The sequence below is a fragment of the Equus quagga genome, chromosome 14, assembly GCF_021613505.1.
Source record: "Equus quagga isolate Etosha38 chromosome 14, UCLA_HA_Equagga_1.0, whole genome shotgun sequence".
NCBI lineage: Eukaryota > Metazoa > Chordata > Mammalia > Perissodactyla > Equidae > Equus > Equus quagga.
Window position 1 is genome coordinate 70,248,325 of NC_060280.1, and position 19,834 is coordinate 70,268,158.

Genomic DNA, 19,834 nt, shown 5'->3' on the forward strand with positions numbered 1-19,834 from the left:
CCCTGAGCTAACATCCGTGCCCATCTTCCTCTACTTTACATGTGGGACACCTGCCACAGCATGGCTTGACAAGCAGTGCACAAGTCTGCACCTGCGATCCGAACCGGTGAACCCCAGGCCACTGAAGTGGAACATGTGAACTCAACTGTTGCACCACCAGGCTGGCCCCCTTGCTTTCAGTTTTATACTTTCCAATTCATTCACTACCTGTTTTCTAAAATGCCATTTTTTTTTTTTAGGTTCAACTTCTACTTCAAATTCAGTATAGTAGAAAGACCCATGGTGACTGTCGCTTGGCTCGCCAACCTCATCCCTTGTAACCTTTCCATTCTGTGCTATGTTCTAGCTGCACTGAATCCCTTCCTATAATATGAACCTTTATACCTCAGTCTTTGCACTCACTGCTTCATCCACCTAGAGCACACTTCCCTACCCTTACATCCTGCCTGTGACCCCATGGATTACCTTCCACTGGTCCCTCGAGACTTAGAGGTCACATCCTCCAGCAAGCCTCGCTTGATTGTCCCTCCTCTGTGTTCCCCGAGCACTGTCTGCATACCTCCAACCTGGCACTCTGTATTATGACGTCTCCCCTCCTAGACTGTCAGTGCCTGGTGGTTCAGGGCCATATCCTTCCTCACTACATCTTCAGCACCTTGTGCAGTGCTGGTACACAGAAGGTGCTCAGGAAATGGTAGTTAAAGAAATGAATGGAGGTAATATAACTTGCCTTTCAGGGAGGCAGTATAGAGTAGTGGTTAGGGATGTTAAGTCTCGAGCCAGACTGTGTACATTCAAATCTTGGTTCTGCAGCTTACCTAGGAGTAAGTTACTCCATCTTTCCATTCCTCAGTATCCCCGTCTATGAAATGGGCATAATAATAGTACAAAATCTCATGAGTGAGTGGTGAGAATTAAATCAGTTAACATATGCAGGAAACATAGAATACTAACTGGCATGTTTTAAGTGCTACGTAAGTGTAGCTGTTCCATCTAGGCTTGTAGAACTTTTAAGTAGCTTTCAAAGTTTGCATTTGACCCAGGTCTGTCTGACCTCAAAGCTTATGCTATTTCCACTATACCGTGCTGTCACAGATTTGTATGAACTCTGCACAAGGGCATTTGGATGGAATCTGAGTAGAAAAGGAAGGAGCAACAGTGGTCTGAAGTTCTGGCAGCTTAAAGTTTAACATACAAGGATGTGCCTGATTGTGGCAAGAAGATGGGGAGAAAATTTGGCCCTATAATAGGACCATCCTAAATTTACATGTTCATAAAATGAGTTGGTTCCTGTTCTACTTTCTGTCAGTCGCGTGGGAGCCACAGATAGTCTCTTGACAGCTTAGCAGCTGGGGAGGATATTGATGCCTAGGATTGTTTCGTTGAACAATGAGGATCTTTACTCCCAGCATTCAGACCTTCTAAGAGATGAACAGATCATGCATTGAAGAACTCCCAGTCTTTAAACTTCTGCCCTCATCCCATCTGTATCTCCTTGACGTTTACAGTAGGAAGAGGGCCAATTGGGTGCATGACCCAGGCTCTGGTCGTTACTCACATTCTTAAAAATTAGCAAGACTTTTCCTTCACCAACTTACTGCCTCTGTTCTATTCCATAGAGGCTGAGGTCTAGCGTGTCAGCCTGATGTCTTGGCTTCTCTTTGAAACATCAGTAACACATTAAGGGCTACTTCCACCCTGTCACAGCTGTACCCTCACAGAGCATATGCTCACTGCTTTGCGAGGCAAGGGTCATATTCTATTTCCTGTACAATCAAAGCATATGCTCAAACACTGGAAGTGGGCTAGGATGTGGTGAGGGGTGGGCCAGACACAGGGGCCCTGAATTTTAAGGAAGCAGGTGATAAGAAAGTGTTGCTTAGCTTCTTGAACTCTTAGCGCTTTTGCTGCATGCACAAGAATGGGATTTGCTCACTGTAGAAAGGGCCTAGGTCAAATTGCAACACTAAGCAGGAAGACGTTGCTCTTCCCATGAAGAGAATAAGTTCTTGGAAAGCAAGGACTATCTGTTGCCAGTCTTTATAGTTTTCACAAAACCTACTTATTGAAACAAACTGATTTAGGAGCCCCCAATTATAGTTATATCCCAGGAGAATAAAAGAACAGCAGGTCAAGTGATTCCAGCCCACCTAAGCTTCTTGATAGGCAGAGTGAGAGGAGAGCAAGTCATGCTGATATATTCGGGTGTCTCCATCTTGTCTCACCACCTTTCTCCCACAGCCAGACTTGTTCATTTAACAGGGGGCTCTGTTGTTCAGGGGCCATGTGCCAGGCAGAGATGCAGTGTGGGGATGGCAGCAGGAAGGAGGGAAGGAGGACAGGAGACCATCTAAGAGTTTATGGGAAAGGACCTCTGGGGTGAGGCATGGAGAGGAAACCATTGGTTTCTGTCTAGAAATCTATTCTATAAATAAGTTATTTCACGTCATCCATGCTATTTCCCCAGCAATTCTGTACAACAAAGTCCATATGTGAAAAAGGCTGCTGCCTGTAGTGACCTGGTGGTCAAAGCCATTTCCTTGAAGTTTCCTGGTCTCATAGAGGTCTCCTTTAGGTTGGATTTACTTGACTGCATATGAGGCTATCTAGGGGACATCTGTGAAGTCACAGACACTTGTCCTCAAGGTCCTTCACCCCTGCTTTTTATGCTCTTTCATGCCCCTCTACTGGTGTCCCACCTGCTCACTTTCATTCATTCGCTCACTCAGAAGGTGTTTATTGAGCTGCTAACAACTGAAGAATCTTATGACATATTTGGTATGCAAAGACAAATAAAATCAGGTCACTTTCCTGGAGGAACTCATAGTCTAGTGGGAGATACAGATATATGAATTCATAATTACACTGTAATATGCTAAGTGCTTGTAAGAGGTGTGTGGGAATGTTGCTGCACTTACGTTCTCCTGTTCCAACTGAGCAAAGTCAGGAAAGAATCTGATAAATTAATTCATGCTGAGATACAGAAGTCTGATGAGAACAAAATGCATCACCCTTCCCAGGGGCATTTTTGCTTATTTCATAGCATCTTCATTTTTAGCATGTTTATCAATCAAAACCAACACAGTCTGTCTGTTTTAAATTTTCCCAGTTCTAGGACCACTCCCTAATCCAGGCTCTCATCACTTCACACCTATCCTGATTTTGAACAGCTTGCTGGCCCACCTCTTCGCTCTCCAAGCATTCTTCACAGCCTGTCAGATTAATTTGCCTATAGCACAATTCTAGTCGTAGCCCTTACATCTGCTGCTCAAGCAACTTAAACTCTCTCCACCTCAACCTCCTCATTTATAGAAAGGTTATAATGATGCCCTGCTGATTTTGAGGAAATGGGATAATTTCTATTAAAAATCATAATACTTGTAAGGAGTTATACACAGATGTTATTATTGGTATCATTTTACTGCCTAGCCTAAAAGCCTTCGGTGGGAGAAAGCCTGTCTGCAGCCCAGGCCTACTCACTCTAGCTCCAGCTGACTTTCTCAAGTGCTTCTCTTCTCCTCTTCCACAAAATGAATGCTCCGATCTTACAAGATTGGTCTAATCGACATCCTCTGAGCATGTCTTCTTTTTTTTTTGAGGACGATTAGCCCTGAGCTAACATCTGCTGCCAATCTTCCTCTTTTTGCTGAGGAAGACTGGCCCTGAGCTAACATCTGTGCTCATCTTCCTCTACTTTATATGTGGGACACCTGCCATGGCATGGCTTGTCAAGCGGTGTGTAGGTCTGCACTCGGGATCCAAACTGGTGAACCCCGGGCCACCAAAGCGGAAGGTGTGAACTTAACCACTGTGCCACCAGGCCAGCCCCTGAGCATGTCTTCTTAAAGCCCCATCTGAACCATTTTCCATGCTGTTCCTTCCACCTAGAATGCCCTCTCCTCCACCCCCTCCCTCACTCTGCCCTCATCCGAATCTTACTCTCCATTTTGGCTAGCTCAGTTCTCACCTCTTCAGGAAGGGCTTCTTCAAACCACTCTGGCTCGTGGCGATTTCTCCATCTTCTGAGTTCCTTCCTTCCCACAGTACCACACACCTGGCAGGTGGCACAGCAGCCTTACTGATAGATTTACATAGCTTTTCACATGAGTGTCAATGCTTTCCTCCTCTAAACTAAACACTCCTTGTTATGGGCTGAATTATGTCCGCCTCAAATTCATAGGTTGAAATCCTAATCCTCAGTACTGCAGAATGTGTAGGTATTTGGAGACAGGGTCTTTAAAAAGGTAATTAATTTAAATGAAGTCATCAGGGTGGGCCCTAATCCAGTATGACTGGTGTCTTTACAAGAAGAGGAGATTAGGACACACAGCTGCAGAGGGAAGACCAGAGAGAAGATGGCCAAGGAAAGAGGCCTCAGAAGAAACCAACCTTGCTGATAACTTGATCTTGGGCTGTTAGCTTCCAGAACTGTGAGAAAATAAATTTCTGTTGTTTAAGTCACCCAGTCTGTGGTATTTGGTTATGGCGGCGCTAGCAAACGAATTCCTCCCTCAAGAGCAGCCACTTTTGATTCGCTCCAAAGCTCGAATTAGGGAAATATTTGCCTCATACCTTGTCGTTTTTTTCCTGTCTCCATATTTCCTCCTGTATCTTTTCATGTTGTATTTCATTTATGTCGCAACCAGACTGTCAATTGCTAAAGCACAGAGCTATGTCTTCTATTGACATACCCAGTAGGGCCCAGAAAGGGACTTTGAGCACAGAGGTTGTGGAAGGAAAGCCTGAAGGGGAAGCATGTTGAAAAAAGTGTTTCAGCCACTGGGCTGATACAGATTGCCCTCAAAGGAAGTTCGTTGAGGACGCTTCTTTTTCCTAAAGGTTTTCTCTAGGAAACTCAATCTCTTGCCATGAACCGCATCTGGCTGAGAAAGTACAGAGCAATGACATTAACCGTAATTGACATTAAAGCATCCCCCTGGACCACTGCTGATGGAGCTCCCAAGGTTTCCGGGCTCGGGTGCAGCAAGCACTGACATTCAAGCTTGCCCATCGTCTGGAACACTGAACCCGTCTCCTCTCCCCAGGCACAGAACAGCCTCCAGGCTTTGAGCAAATAAGAGCTGCAGCTCTTTTCTCTTCACGGAGGAAGGCGCCACTGAAAACTTTTATCTGATCTTTTTCTCTGAACTTCCTTTTCTCTCCTGCCAGCATCTCTCCTTTGAGTCCTCTTGCCACAACTAAATCTGTCCCCAGAGATTTACCTCTCCCTCTTAAAATTTTGGCCCAAATATGGAAAATACCTAATCCTCTTTCTTTGTGCTCCTTAGTGAAGCAGACACAGGCTGGAAGATTCAAAAGGAGCTTTACTATGAACTAAAAGGGGGAGGGGAACAAACATATGCAGAGCATAAAAATATTTATGAAGCGTTTGTCTTTAAACAGCTGGCCCACTTAACTGGCTCATAAGGACTATTCTTTCCACCTCTGGGTTGAGGAAATTCCTCTTTAATTCTTAGGCTTTTCTTCCTTTGGTTCTTTTCTATTCCCTTTCAGAGAAGCATTTGGGATTAGACACCTGGCATATACGGGCCAAAAAATGGGTCGATGGCCACCCCGGGATGAATGCAGAGCCCTCATACTTCTCTGCTCTCATTCCTCACAGCAAGACAGAGCCTACGCTGAACAGACCCTCTCACACCCTCCTCTATGCAGGCAGTCTCAGGGATGATGTCTGTGCCCCCATCCTGACTTGAGTTCTATTTGTCAACGAGAAGCTGGTTTCTCTTTGTGATTGGAGTATAAGCCAGCAAACTTGAAGACACAAAACTAGCTCCCTATCCCAATGCTCTGACTAAATAACATATTTATTATAGGCATCTTGGCTAGTGGGACAGCCCTCCATGGAGGCCAGATAGGCAATGGCCTGTTCTGTTGTATTTATGGGCCCACTTGTGGGGTTTGGAGGTCTTGCCCATTTGTCTTGTCCATGCAAACAGGGCCTTGAAAAGGTGTATATTTTATCCCGGAGTTTTATAGTTTTAGCCTGGAAGATACCTCGGATCTCTTATCATGTCAGATATCGTGAAATATAGCATAGCACGTCAAATAAATAAGGTAACACTTAGAATTAGGGAATGATCATTGGTTTGGAATCAGGAGGTCCAGGCTGGAGCCCTAGTTCTATCATTAACTAATCTCAGTGAGCCAAGGAAAGGCCACGTAAGGTCAGAGTGAGAAAATGGCCATCTGCAAGCCAGGAAGAGAGCCCTCACAAGAAACCAAATTTGCCAGCACCCTGATCATGGCCTTCTAGCCTCCAGAACTGTCAGAAAATAACTGTTGTTTCAGCTACCCAGTCTGTAACATTTTGTTGTGGCAGCCCAAGCAGACTAATACAGAGAAGTAGATCCTTCAGCCGCAGCCAAGCCTTCAGATGACTATTGCCCCAGCTCGACTGTAAACTCAGGAGCAATCCGGAGCCAGAACCACCTGGCTAAGCTGCTTCTGAATTCCTGTGAAAAAATAAATATTCGTTGTTTTAAGTCACTAAATTGGGGGTGGCGGGGTGGTAATTTGGTATGCAGCAGTAGATAACTGATGCAAGAAGTGAGGGAGAGAGCCCTTTATCCCAAGGCAGTATACTCCGCAGGGCACTTGCATAGCTGGAAGAAGGAAGCATCATTTGTGAGACTTTACCTGGGGGACAGAGCCCAGCTATGCTCCATCCCACATCCATTAATGATGATACCTTCTTCCATCTATGCCAAAGGGTGGAGAGATGTGGTGGACAGATGCCTAGCTATGCTCCATCCCACAGATAACATCTCCCAAATGATGCTTCCTTCCTCCCAGAAAGATTTGCTAAGCATCCCCAGCAGCAGTGCATATGGCTCCAGGAAAAGCCACCAAGGATATCACAACATGGACACTTTCTTTTCAGGATTCTGTCTTTTACTTGGCTAATAAATTATTTTGGTTAAGATTTCTATTGAATACTGAGGCTTATGAACAAATGAATATGTAACAGTTTTAGGAGCAGAAACACTCAGAGATATTAACTCGTGAGACAATGAAGAAATCATGGGCATTAAATACCTGGAATCAATTTATTAGCTGGCTCTGCACTCCAAAATAAAATTCAGAGGAACTTGGAGAGGTGATCGTCACAGTGGTGGAATACTGAGTAGGTTTAGGACATTAGGCCTAAGCTTAAATAATTCCAGTTCAGGAGAATCTTGGAATGTTAGAGCTAGAGTATCTTAGAAATCGCCAGGACAACCTCTTTATTTCACCATGAAGGAGAAGTGAAGGCCCGGAGGCCAAGTCACTTGCCCAAGTGTAAGTGATATGGGTGTAAATGATGGAGCAGAGACTAAAGCTCTGGCCTCTGCATTTGAAGTGCAGGTGGTTCCACGCCCTTCAGGGCTGGGAGGAGAGCGCAAAAGCCATTGCCTTCTTGCGAGGGAGACCTTGGACCTGAGTCAGCACTGCACCACTGCCCCCCCCCCGCAGCCATTTCCTTATTTTCTCCTGCTCCTCACTATGTGGTCCCTTCTGCACAAAACCCCCAGGTTTCGTCTCAGAGGCTTTCTCACACAGATCACTCAACCCACCTGAAAAATACTCTATGCTGATGAGAGATCACCTTACAACTGTTAGAACGGCTGTAATAACCAAGACAAACAACAACAAATGTTGGAGAGGATGTGGAGAAAAGAGAACCCTCATACACTGCTGGTGGGAATGTAAACTGGTGCAGCCACTATGGAAAACAGTACAGAGATTTCTCAAAAAATTAAAAATAGAAATACCATATGACCCAGCTATCCCACTACTAGGTATTTATCCAAAGAACATGAAATCAACAATTCAAAGAGACTTATACAGTCCTATGTTCATTGCAGCATCACTCACAATAGCCAAGATGTGGAAGCAACCCAAGCACCCATCAACTGATGAATAGATAAAGAAGACGTGGTATATATATATACAATGGAGTACTACTCTACCATAAAAAAAGACAAAATCATTGCATTTGCAACAACATGGATGGACTTTGGGGGTATTATATTAAGTGAATAAGCCAGACAGAGAAAGCCCAACACCATATGATTTCACTCATACGTGGAAGATAAACAAATACACGGAGATAGAGAACAGATTAGTGGTACCAGAGGGAAAAGGGGTTGGGGGGTGGGTGAAAGGGGTAAAGGGGCACATATATATGGTGATGGATAAATAATAATGTATAAGTGAATTTCACAATGTTATAAACTATCATAACCTCAATTAAAAAAAAAAGTACTCTATGCTGCTTCGCTCAGACTCTGATATCCAGCAAGTCTTTGTCAGGGTAGGAAGACCGTGTAAGGGACAGTGGCCTGGAAGGCAGGGTTAGGTGACTGGGGTGCTAATACTGGCCACCTGAGATCTACCCTGGCATCTTAGGCAAGTCACACACTGCTTTGCAGCGCCGAAGTGCCCTTCCCATTATAGCTGCCATCTCATCAATGAGAGAAAGCAATCCCTTTGAATGAGCTAGCTAGCTAACTCTCAGTGTGCTTAAATAATATAATGCTCTGATCTTGATAAAATGCCTCTCTCCCGGAGAAGCAAGGCCATGGTGGAGAACTCAGCACTGTGGAAGGTTGGAGTGCCAGTTTCCACTGCTACAAATCAGACTTGGAGACTCAAGGGACAGTGCTACCATGGCCTGCTGGCTTTGAGTGGACCTGTTCACCTATCTGGGCCTCACCATCTCCCTCTTTAAAAGACATTGCTTGTTATTTTCTCATCCGTGCTATGCTGTTGGATATATTATTTTCATTTTGCAATAAGTCCCAAAGCCAGTAGATTACTTGCGTATTTACAGTCCCTAAAATCAGAGTTAGTTCAACTGCTGTCCTCATATTGTGCTGTATTAAACACAAGAGCTTTGGAACTAGACAGACCTGGATTCAAAATCTGCTTTCTCACTTCTTGGCTGTTGGACTTGGGCAAGTTGCTCCGCCGCTCTGAGCCCCGGGTTGATTTCATCTACAAAAGGTGGTGCTAGTAGTACACAGCTCCCAGGGTAGTTATGAGGATTAAATGAGAGCATCGTGCACGGCGCTGCGCAGTGTATGGCACAGAGAAAATGTTCAGCGAATGTTAGCTATGACTGCTGCTATCCTATATCTAGTTCATCAGCCCCTTTGTGTGCCAGGAACTGTACTGGACACCGGGGCTGCAAACATAGACAGCCGCTGCCTCAAGGAGTTCGTGAAGTAGTTGCTATGCAGGGCTGGTTCTGAGGCATTTGGAAAATGTGGGGAAGACCAATGATCTGTCAAGCATTAAAGAAATGAGAGTGCTTAAATATTGGTGTGTGTGTGTTACTTTAAAAAAATGATTAGAGTGGTGTCTGGAAAGCCCAGCAAAAACCCAATATCTCCCAGGAAGTATTTAACAGCTATTTTCAGTAAGAAGTAAATATCAGGCTGCAAACTTTCCAGAATGTGCTCATACCAGATTACCTGCGGGCCATTGTGAAGAGAGCCGTGCATTCCCCCATAGGGCGAGCCTGGGCATGAGAGGAAGGAGGAGGAAGAGACAGAGACCCAGTGGGTGAGAAGGGTAAACAGGGTCTCCTAGTGTCTATTTGGGTCCCTATGCTGCAGGCAACCCTCCAAGCAGGTGTGGGACCCATCGGAGTGTGTGTAACATCTGAAGGAGAACATGAGAATGTGTAGCTTACTGCCCAGAGTCAACAAATGCTGAGAATTTGTGTCCTGAATCAGTTATGATTTATGTTAATTTTACTGCTCTGATCTTGGGATAACTATCTCATGCTTAACAGAATAGGGGATGGCCAACTGACAATTATAAGGCAGTGAGGTAAGTGCTGTTACAGTGGAGAGACGCTGAGCTTTGCCGGGGGCGGGGCACGTAGGAGGGGCAGCTCCCTGGGGGGGGGGGGGGGGGGGCGTGGAGGGGAATGGGGGTGGGGGGGTTGAGGGGGGGAGTGGGGGGGGGAGGTGCGGGAACACCCTGAGGAAGGCTGTGAAGCCCTGAGTCTGTGAGGGTAAGGCGGTGTTTTCCATAAGTCTCTGCAAATACTCTCAGCCGGTTAATAATTGTCGCTTTAAGAAATTCTTTTCAAGTTCTAGTCCAAAAGGGAAAAAATGAGGAATTCGTCTACTTTTTATTACATTTACCATGTTTGTTTGTTTATTATAAAGACCTCCTACCTAATGATAATGATGATGATTTTATTTTTATAACAAGCTATTAAATGCTCTGAGAACCACAAACTCTGCTGATAAGAATTTATTTCAATAATCCAGCTCCACCCTCATGAACTTAATTTCTTTCCTGGGAAGGTAAATAAATAGTGACATTTGGGGAAGGACAGTCCTTAGAAGCATGATTTGCTGAGTGTCTTCTCTATACTCTTTAATGATTTCCTAAATCCTGGCTCACATGAACACTAACTGTTCATTTTCAGGGAAAAGCAGGGAGTGTAGCAGATAAGCAGCACCAGAACCTTGGGAGAAGGGGCTGAATTGTGCGCAATTATTTGGGATGGTTCGGGTTAGCGACAGGTCTTGATTTACTGATTTCCTAAGATGTGTAGAACAGCTTAGGCCTGTTGCACTTCTCTTCCTTAGAAAGCTCCTCCCTGTAAATATCTCAGGCATGAATGCTTCGAAGAAGTTGACAAGAAACTTGCTCTCCCATTTATTGATTTAAACAGGCAACTTTAAGTTTCCTTAGCTCTCCTCTGACAGCGATACTGAAAAGGGGTGGGAAGGGTCACTGCTCATGCAAAGGTAGGTACTGAGTACAAACTTGATGCCCAGCCTGGGCTCTGCCCCATGGGATTTGCAAGACAAGTAGTCTAAGACTTGGTCTCTAACTGCAAGTTACTTATAATCTATTTGAGGAGGTAGGACTAAAATAGATGGAGCAAATGATTTAATGCATTAAATATTTACCAAGCCCCTACCATGTGCTAACCCAGTCACGCTCAGCCTGCCTGTGAGAAGCACTGTGATTTCTTCAGATGCAGAATGGCTGGGCCTCACACCCAGAGCAGTGGCCCTGCAAGAGCCTTTCAGACTTGCATCAACATCATCTGGGAACTTGCTACAAATGCAAATTCTTGGTCCCATCCCCCAGTCTCAGGGGGTGGGAGTGGGGGCAGCAATCTGTGTTTTAACAAGCCTTCCAGGTGTTTATGATGCACAAATGCTCAAATTTGAGAACCATCTGATTCAATAGGCCTGGCGTGGGAAGTGGGAGTTTGGGCTCCTGAATATTTCCAAAGCTGAACAAAGATGTTGATGTGCGGTCAGGATTGGGAACCACTGGGCTGGTAATACGGGAGATGCAGGGATGCAGAGAGCTTAGTCTCTGACATGAAGGAGCTCACAGTTTAGTGGACAATATTAAACCAAATGCTACTGAATGCCCCAGAACAGCTCTGTCTGCGGGAAGTTCCTGGAGGAGCTGGAGCTCACCCTGTGTCTTAGAGCTGAGCAGGATTCCAGAAGGCTGCAGGAGGACCTTTTCAAGGGACAGAAAAGCAAAAGGGCCAGGGCCAGGAAGGAGAGGGAAGAGCAGACAACCACCTGCTCTTTACGCAGCTCTGAAGACAGCATCCATTTATTCAATTAACAGACATTTCCTGAGTGTCTACTCTTACTGACTATTTATGATTTAGAGCTCACTAATTGCCAAAAGGGATTGGAGGTGGTTTACAATGTGAAAACACATCTAACAGAAAAATAATGTGAGGAGAATAGAGTCCCACTAAAAGGAACTGGAAGACACATCTTTCAGGCACCTGGGATGAATTAATTGAGGCCTTGCTGGGAGCAGGGCCCTGTGACAGATGCTGTGGGGTTTGCCGAGAGAGATGAAGGAGGCAGAAAGGACAATCAAAATGCACATCAATAACCCTACTTGGACAAACAGCTACAGCAGTTTAGAGGTCATTTCCAGCTGTCGAAGTGGGTGCCTGTGTCTTGAAGGAGGTCAAAGGTGTGGGTGCTGAGATTAGGGCCACAGCTGGAAGTGGGAAGGAGCATCAGTGGAAGGAAGAGTATCCACAAAGTCCCCAAGGGAAAGAAGTAATGGAGATAAAGAGTTGGATAAATCAACAGGAATCGGGAGATTTCGCACAATGAAAAAGCTGAGACTAAATCTTAGAGGGGCTTACCTTCGGTTGGAGAATCTGTGTCCAGCTTGTGTTAGTAGGGAGACGCTGGAGGTGTTACAGCAGGGAAGTAACAGGAGGCAAGTTATATTTTAGGAAGTTGAATGTAACAGAAGCAGGTAGGGTGGAGTGGAAGTAGAGACTATAGGTAGGGAGACCACTTAGGAGCTTATATCTAATCTAAGGGGGATTTGGATGGCCTGAGCTGGGGATGGCAGGAGCAAGAGAAAAGAGGGTAGTTGAAAGAGAGGCTTTGGAGTTATAATGGACAGCTTGCTACTCAAAGTGTTTCAGAATCTGCATTTTAAAAAGAATCTGCATTTTAACACAGTAAAGTTAGAGAAGCCTTGGTTACCAGGACCTAGCAACCTCCTGAAGGTAGGGAGTAGGGGGACATTCTAAGATAACATCAGATCTTCTGAGGATTGGATCATAAGGGTTTGGGGGTAGAGTCAGAATCAGTTTGTGTTAAGGCTGAGAGGACCAGCATGGGGGTTCAGGGGCTCATAAAGGGAAATGTTGCGAGCCAGTGTTTGCTTAATTTTTGTATTTTTACTCCAAATCATTGTATGGTGGAGCGACTTAAATCACATTGTATAAAATTCTCTCTGTAAAATGGAGAAATAACAATATTGCCCTGATTTTATGTTTTATAGGAAAAAAACCCAAATGAACGCACCAAATTTTTGTCAACAATAATGATAATAGTGATGATAACGACAAATACTACCATTTACTGAGTGATTGCCCTGTTCCAGATGAAGTACTAAATAGTTTACTTCTATGCAAATGAACAGTAATGTACCTACCCCAAATTTCCCTTATTTGTTATAAATTTTTACCTTTTGTACCATATAATTTATCTATTTATCCATCTGTTTCCCCCAATAGACTCTTGGTTTTTCCAGTAGTTAACCTAGCATCTTACAATGAACTCATTTTTTTTTTTTTAGTGAATGAAAATCCCGTTGAATGAGAGTAGCTATCCATGCAGTGCTTTCAACACCACCATACTTTGGCACATATTACCGTGCACTCGCTGATGTATCTGCCTCATAGGAAGAGACAAGTTTAGTCATTCTCCTGTTCCCAGTATTGAACCCAGTGTCAGACATACAGTAAGTGCTCAATAAATTTGGATGAGTGAATGAATTTGTAGTTTGCACTAAAAGGTTTTTAAAATGTGTTAGTCAGCTCCTAAAGTTAATAAAAGGAACCTCAGAATCCTCAGATTTGAATTTCACCAAAGAATGTTGTAACATTATCAAGTATGTTTTCATTTGGGCAAGGAAGAAAGGATGTCATAACAGAAGTGTCATGATTTCTACAAAGTTCTAGGAAAAGAAACCAGGAAAATGAGATTTTGACAGTGTCATTCCACACTATGGAGAGGACTGGCTGTTCTTCTGATAAAAACAGACACCTCTTCAGACTGGAGACACCTTCTCCAGTTACACCGGCCTGGTGGGAGGATCCTCATATCCATGAGAGCAACTTCCGGTCTGAAACCTGGCCTCCTGAGGATATGTGACCCCCCCCAGTCAGAGTGTTCAGAGCAGGTAACTAGCCTTGGGACAGCTGCTAAAAGCAGCCTGACCAAGCAGAAGGAAGTTTGAATCCTAGCTCCACTAGATGCTAAATCTGAAACCTTGAGCAATTTACTTGGCCTCTATGAACCTTCGTTTCTTCATCTGTAAAATAAGAATCAAACTAACCTTTCAAGGTTATGAACATTAAAAAGTAAAATCGCGCGTGTAAAGCTCATAACCCAGTATCTGGTACCTAGCACAATAATATCAATGCCCCTTGTCCCTCCCCTGCCTCTGCCCATCCTTCTCCCACCCACCCTCAGACATTCCTCTCACGGTTAACAAGGACATTATTATTCTTCTGCATTCCTGCAGGTGCATGCAAGCGCATGGTGACCACCTCAAAGTACTGTTTTCCTGTGGCCTCGGCATCCACAAGCCTTCTCCTTTTGTCATCATTATTTGTCGTTTCCTGACACGCTAGCAATTCATCCAGCTAGCTTTGAGGACAGTGTTCTTTTTACCCAACTCTAAGTCTGCAGGACTGGTTCCAAACCCTCTTCTTAACCTTTCATCATCCTAGGCACTAAGAGAGCACAGAGTCTACCTAGGACCCACGTAATCCACTACCCTCTCCTGAAGCAGACACCATGGAAATCACAATGATGCAAAGAGGCAGAACTTGCCAGAGGTCAATGACTAGATTGGACTGTGGATGCTGTCAAGCCATCTTTCCCTTTCCCAAGTTCTGTTAAATGTTTGCTACTTCCAATATGCCTAAAAGGGAAAATTAAAGAATAATTCAAGGGGCCTAGGGACTGAATTCCCTACCACAAAACCATATGGGCTTGTCCTACATTAAAACTCCGCTAAAAATTCATGGTTTGTGGCCACGATCCTTCCATTCCTTCTACCCTCCAACCTGTCTTCTGCGCTGGCTTGCTCTTACATCGCAGACTGAAGAGGGAGCAGTTGAGCCTGAGTTCTGGGAAATTCCTAGGGTTTGCAGGTAGGGAGGTTTCTAGTAGTTACCACCTGCCTCCCCAAGGCCAGGAGCCTCCCCTCCAGCTTCATCACTTTCACCCAACCCCAGGGCTCCACGCGCTTCGGAGGGATTGCTATAAATGGTCATCAAGGGGAAGCGGCCAGAATGCCAAGAGCTACAAGCCTGACAGAGCTTGTGTATCAGCCTGACAGCTTCAATAGCCCAGAGTCTACATGGAATCCCAAACAGCCCTCGTTTCTTCCTCCCCAACCACAGGCCGCCTGCCTGCCTCCCTGGCCTTGTTTAAACAAGATGAGAGCAGGCTGTGTTTGGACTAGCAGGCTGGTGGCCTTTCCCCAGTGCTGGAGAGCAGGTCAGCGTCACTGCTCAGCCTGAATGTGAAGTGTGCTCCTGCTTTTGGGTCGTCCTGACTTGTAGAAACTGGGGACTGTAGGAGTTTCATCATCTCAGAAGTCTGCTGCCAAAGGTGAGACATGTCCATGAGAAGCACTGATTGCTTGGCTCTGGTGTAGTAATAATTACAGTGAACATGACCGTGTGCCAAGCACGGCATGAGGTACTCTGGGGTAATGTGCATACAGTGCTCAGCACGGCACTTGGCACAGAGTAAATGCTCAATAAGTGATAGCTATTATTATCAATAATCCTATAGATCATCCTACGAAAAGGTAATATTATTATTATCGTTTTTTCTTTCTTTTTTGTTTTTTGGTGGCTGAGGAAACAGACACTCAGAGAAGTTCAATAACTAATTCACGGTTTCATTGCCATCAGGTCAGAAAGATGGAGTGGAAAGCCAGGCTGGTTTGATTGCAGAGACTCTGCCATGCCTGCGTTCCGTGCCACCTCTACCAGAGTGGCAAGAGATGACCACGGAGTATAGCCCAGCTCTGAAGAAGTCACCTCCTTACTCTGGGCTTGCAGTATGAGTTGAAATTATTGACCTCCAAAGATCCTTCTAATGTAACCTGCTGTGACTTGAAGTTGATGATCTCGGGGGAAGGGAGAGCGCCTTCCTAGCGGAGAAATTTGCCTCCTTCCTTGTCCAAGAGAAGGCTCTTTGCAGATGGAGGAGGATTGCATTCCAGGAGAAGCAAATGAAGAGCCTGGGCTCTCATCCAGCCCAGGGAAGAAAGATGGACAGACTACCTGGGGTGAAAGATGCATCAGAAAGCAGAATGCCTGCTCTCAAACTGACTGAGGGACGCCAGTCTGCCAAGGTCAGCGAAGGAAGTAGGACTGAAGAAACCTTTTCCAAAGAATCTGAGCTGAAAATGCTGTCAGAGCTTGGAAATCTGCCATCCTAACTTCCTCTTCCCACTTTATCCACTGCCCTCCTCTGGTCCACTACGTGAGACATGGGCTTTTTGCTCAGAGCAAGCTGCAGAGGGAGGGTCATCTATCTAGCGAGGGCAGTGCTGTGGCACCACACCCCGAAGCCGGGACCAGGGCACACCAGCTTCAGCCAGAAAGCACCCCAGGCTAGTCACCCACACAGGCTCTCCCCATGTACATCGGGATTCAACTGGCTTCGTTTTGTGGCTTTTCTCTGAAAGCCCTCTTTTCCTTCCAGACTTGGAAACAATTGCAGTAGTTGGGCTAGTTACTTTGGAATGAGACGGGGCTGTTCTTGGGTGTCTGAGAACCTCTGGAGCTGCTTTTCTTCTTGCCAATTCAATTGTCCTGCAGTGCCCCTGTGAAGGAGATAGGGCAGCTGAGCAGCTGTCCCTGCCCAATAGTCAGTACCCTTCCCAACTCTAGCCTTTTCCTGTCAGAATTCTCCTCCTCCAAGAAGCCCTCTGAGATTGGATCCAGCAGCAGTTTCTTCTTGTCCTTCCCCCTCTCCACAGAATTTACAAGGTTCACATACTGCTAATCATGTTCTCATTTACATTTTTCTGAGGTTGGTGCTGTGTCTCAGGTTTCTACTTTTTGGTTTTCCTTCTCTAATTTGTATATTCCATTAGACTGGGAGTCCTTTAAGAAGAAAAAACCTCAAGTGTCCTTATCCCCCTCAGTCCCAAGTTTTGCAGTATCCAGTCTGGGCTTCGCAGGGGGCTATGCTGCCTCCATGCAACAGATTCACTTTGCCTTGAAGTCTCCAGTATTGCAGCTATGAGAGGGACGGTGGGGAAATCTCTGGTCTTCAGAGACCCTGGACGGCCATAAGGAGGACAGCAGAACAGAGCCGGTCCCCCAAAGGACAAAATGTCTATTTTTGCACCTGAAAATGAGCTATGGGACCCCTGCTGGGGAATAGCCTCCCAACACTGGGCTCTGGGGAGAAGCTGCGTCCGAAGGCCCAGGAAGAGGTGCAAAGAGGGAGAGATTTTGCTTTGGCTGAGAGGGCCTCCGGGACTCCCAGAGGAATCCCAGGCCTCATATATATTTATGTGAACTTAAGATGCTAATGAACGTTGTGGAGCCAAGAGCCCTGCTGGGCTCCGTGAGCAATCGGCCCCACTCTTAACACAGTCTTCTTTGTCTGCAGGGCTTTAGGTTCAAATTGCAGATCTGGCTTTGGAAGTACAGCTGACATGGAAACCTGCCCAGGCCTATAGCTGAATCACAGTGGGCTCTGGGAGACAGCGGAGCTTCCCACCCTGTTTCCTCGGACAATACACTGAAGCCAAGGGCTGGCTGACGTCACCTTGTCCACCTTCCAGTCTCCAAGGAGGACAGTGTCCAACTCCTTTTACAGTCGGAGGTTTTTACCCTATTCTGAAGGCATCTCCACTAATAATGTATGAGAATTCCTGGAAGGATGTTCTGAAAGGGCTACAGTCTTCCCCTTCACTGTTTTGATGACACCTTTCCAGGGACATGTCACCCCTTGCACATTTGGGTACCAACCAGGAGCTTCCCTCTCCTCTTTATCATTTCCCCAAAGTCAAACCTCTCTTTTCCCAGGCTTCCCCAGAATAATGATCCGTAAGAGCAGATATAGTTTGCTTTAACCTCTTAGAAAGAACTCATTTCTGGGACAGGATGGTAGGACTAGGATCCTCCTAGAGTGGGCCACATGTCACTCAGGCTGGGAAGATCAGTGCTGGCGTTAGTCAGAGCAGGAGCAACTGTCCATGATCCAGGACCGCTTTTCCTAAGGCTCGTGCCACCTCATAGCCTGGATTTCTGAGAGAGACCCTGGTTGTGTCCTGTTATTCCTCAAGTATTCTCGTGCTAGTCAGACCACAAACTTGCTTATATCTGTAAAGGACAGTCTTCCATGAACGTATGCACGGGCACACGTAGATATGGGCTGACACGTCTGTTTGTGCATGCCAGATGGAAGTCTGTGCCTAATAACCACAAGGGAATGATTGCACAGTGCCTGGCTCATTACAAACATTTTAATGCGTATGATCTCATCTTGGTGTGGCTAGGGAAAACAGCACAGGCTTTGCAACAAGATATATACAGTACTAGGTTGTGACTTTGGCCAAGTTTTGAATCTCTAAGAGCCTTACTTTTCTGCTTTGCAAAATGGAAGTTAGTATCCTCATTTTGCAGATAAGGAAACTGAGGCTCAGGGCAAGTGACTTACCTAAGGTCACATAGCTGACAGACTAGGGAGGTATCCAGGGCTCCCCTGTCCATCAGATTTTTTTTAAATTCCAGTGCTGGGAGTCTAAACTTCTATGAACCTGGAGCTTTCCCCCTGATGGAGAGGCCAGGACTTGTCCTTCAGAGTCAGTTCTTCCTACACTTACTTAAATGCTGCATCTACTATAATATGCTTCCTCATATTTCCCTCCAAATTTAGTTCTTTGGAAATAGGAGGGAGTTTGAGAACAATTTTTTTTGCATACTATGCATAATAGGAAGTTCCAACTGTGTTCTCCTTTCCTATTCAGGGAAGCAAGATGGTTAAGAGGAAGGGATGACACAAGCAAAGATTGTCTGGACTTAAATCACATGCTGAATCTGGCTCCTTTTCCAGCTGGACTCTAAAGCGCTATCTCCTGAAATGTAAGATTTCACATCTAGGCCTGACATTGGGTCTCTTTGAGCTGATTTGTTAAGCATTGAAAAAATAAATAACAATGCCTCCCACTTGCTTCCTCCTTCTGAAGATGTGTCTGGTCTCTGGGGAGACTTTGTACTGGATGACCTTGCTGGCCTGTCCCTCTTCTCAAGAAGGCCCTTCTGTCCAGAGGCAGCATCCTAAGGTCCTTTATATTCTCTTTCTATTTCAGGCCCCCATGAATTTTCTTTAATCTAGACATTAGGAAATACTTAAGATTGTTTTTTAAATGATCATTTAAGGATTATTTATTTCATAGCCCGTTACTCAACCCAGCATTCTTTCCCTTGCCTTAACCCATATGGTTTGCGTTCACTGTGAAACATGATAGTGGGATGTCAAGCTTTTGAAAGTACAGGCAGGGAAAAAGGGGAAAGGCTCTATCTTGCAAAAGTGGTAGCTTTTCCTTCATCTTTCATGACCCAAAAATGTAGTTGGAAGCATTTTAGCTTTGGCTGGATTATGATTTACTTGGGCCATTGCATTTGTCGATAAAGACTGCAGCCTTATGAGTCTCAGTTGCAACTGGAAATAGAACTCAGTGGGTCCTAATATCAGAGAAAACTTCAGGGGCCGGCCCCGTGGCCGAGTGGTTAAGTTCGCACGCTCCGCTTCAGCGGCCTAGTTTTTCGCTGGTTCGGATCCTGGGCGCAGACCTGGCACTGCTCATCAGGTCATGTTGAGGCGTTGTCCCACATAGCACAGCCAGAGGCACTCACAACTGAAATATACAACTACGTACTGGGGGGCTCTGGGGAGAAGAAGAAGAAGAAAAAAAAAAAAAGATTGGCAACAGATGTTAGCATAGGTTCTAATCTTTAAAAAAAAAGAAAAAGAAAACTTCAGAGGAAGATGTTTATCCTCCTGCATAAAGAGCTGACTCTGGAGGATCACATCTTGGCCTCTGCTTCAAGTGGAAACTTTAAGGTTCAAGAAGTTTTGACTCCTAGGGCTGTGAGCTACCTCACGAAGTTCTCTCATCTAGTGCTTCCCTAACTCTAGGGTATAATTTGGTGCCACTTGTCCATGATGAAACTTTCATGGTTTCATAAGGAAGTAAGAAAAAACACAGACAATGTAATATGTATGGCGTAAAATGAGATAATGGTAAAATG

The 19,834-nt window shown here is 45.3% G+C and overlaps 1 protein-coding gene and 1 long non-coding RNA gene across 3 annotated transcripts in view; one reads left to right on the forward strand and one right to left on the reverse strand.

Annotated features, from left to right (window-relative positions):
• Positions 1-19,345, forward strand: part of LOC124252172 (uncharacterized) — a 72,800-nt gene extending 53,455 nt beyond the window's left edge. Inside the window, exons 2-4 of the long non-coding RNA XR_006891923.1 lie at positions 13,114-13,278; positions 14,065-15,161; positions 15,470-19,345. This is a non-coding gene — a long non-coding RNA (uncharacterized LOC124252172). The remainder of the gene's footprint in view (positions 1-13,113; positions 13,279-14,064; positions 15,162-15,469) is intronic.
• CLMP (CXADR like membrane protein) overlaps positions 1-19,834 on the reverse strand; it is an 89,084-nt gene that overhangs the window by 50,387 nt on the left and 18,863 nt on the right. The window lies entirely within an intron of this gene.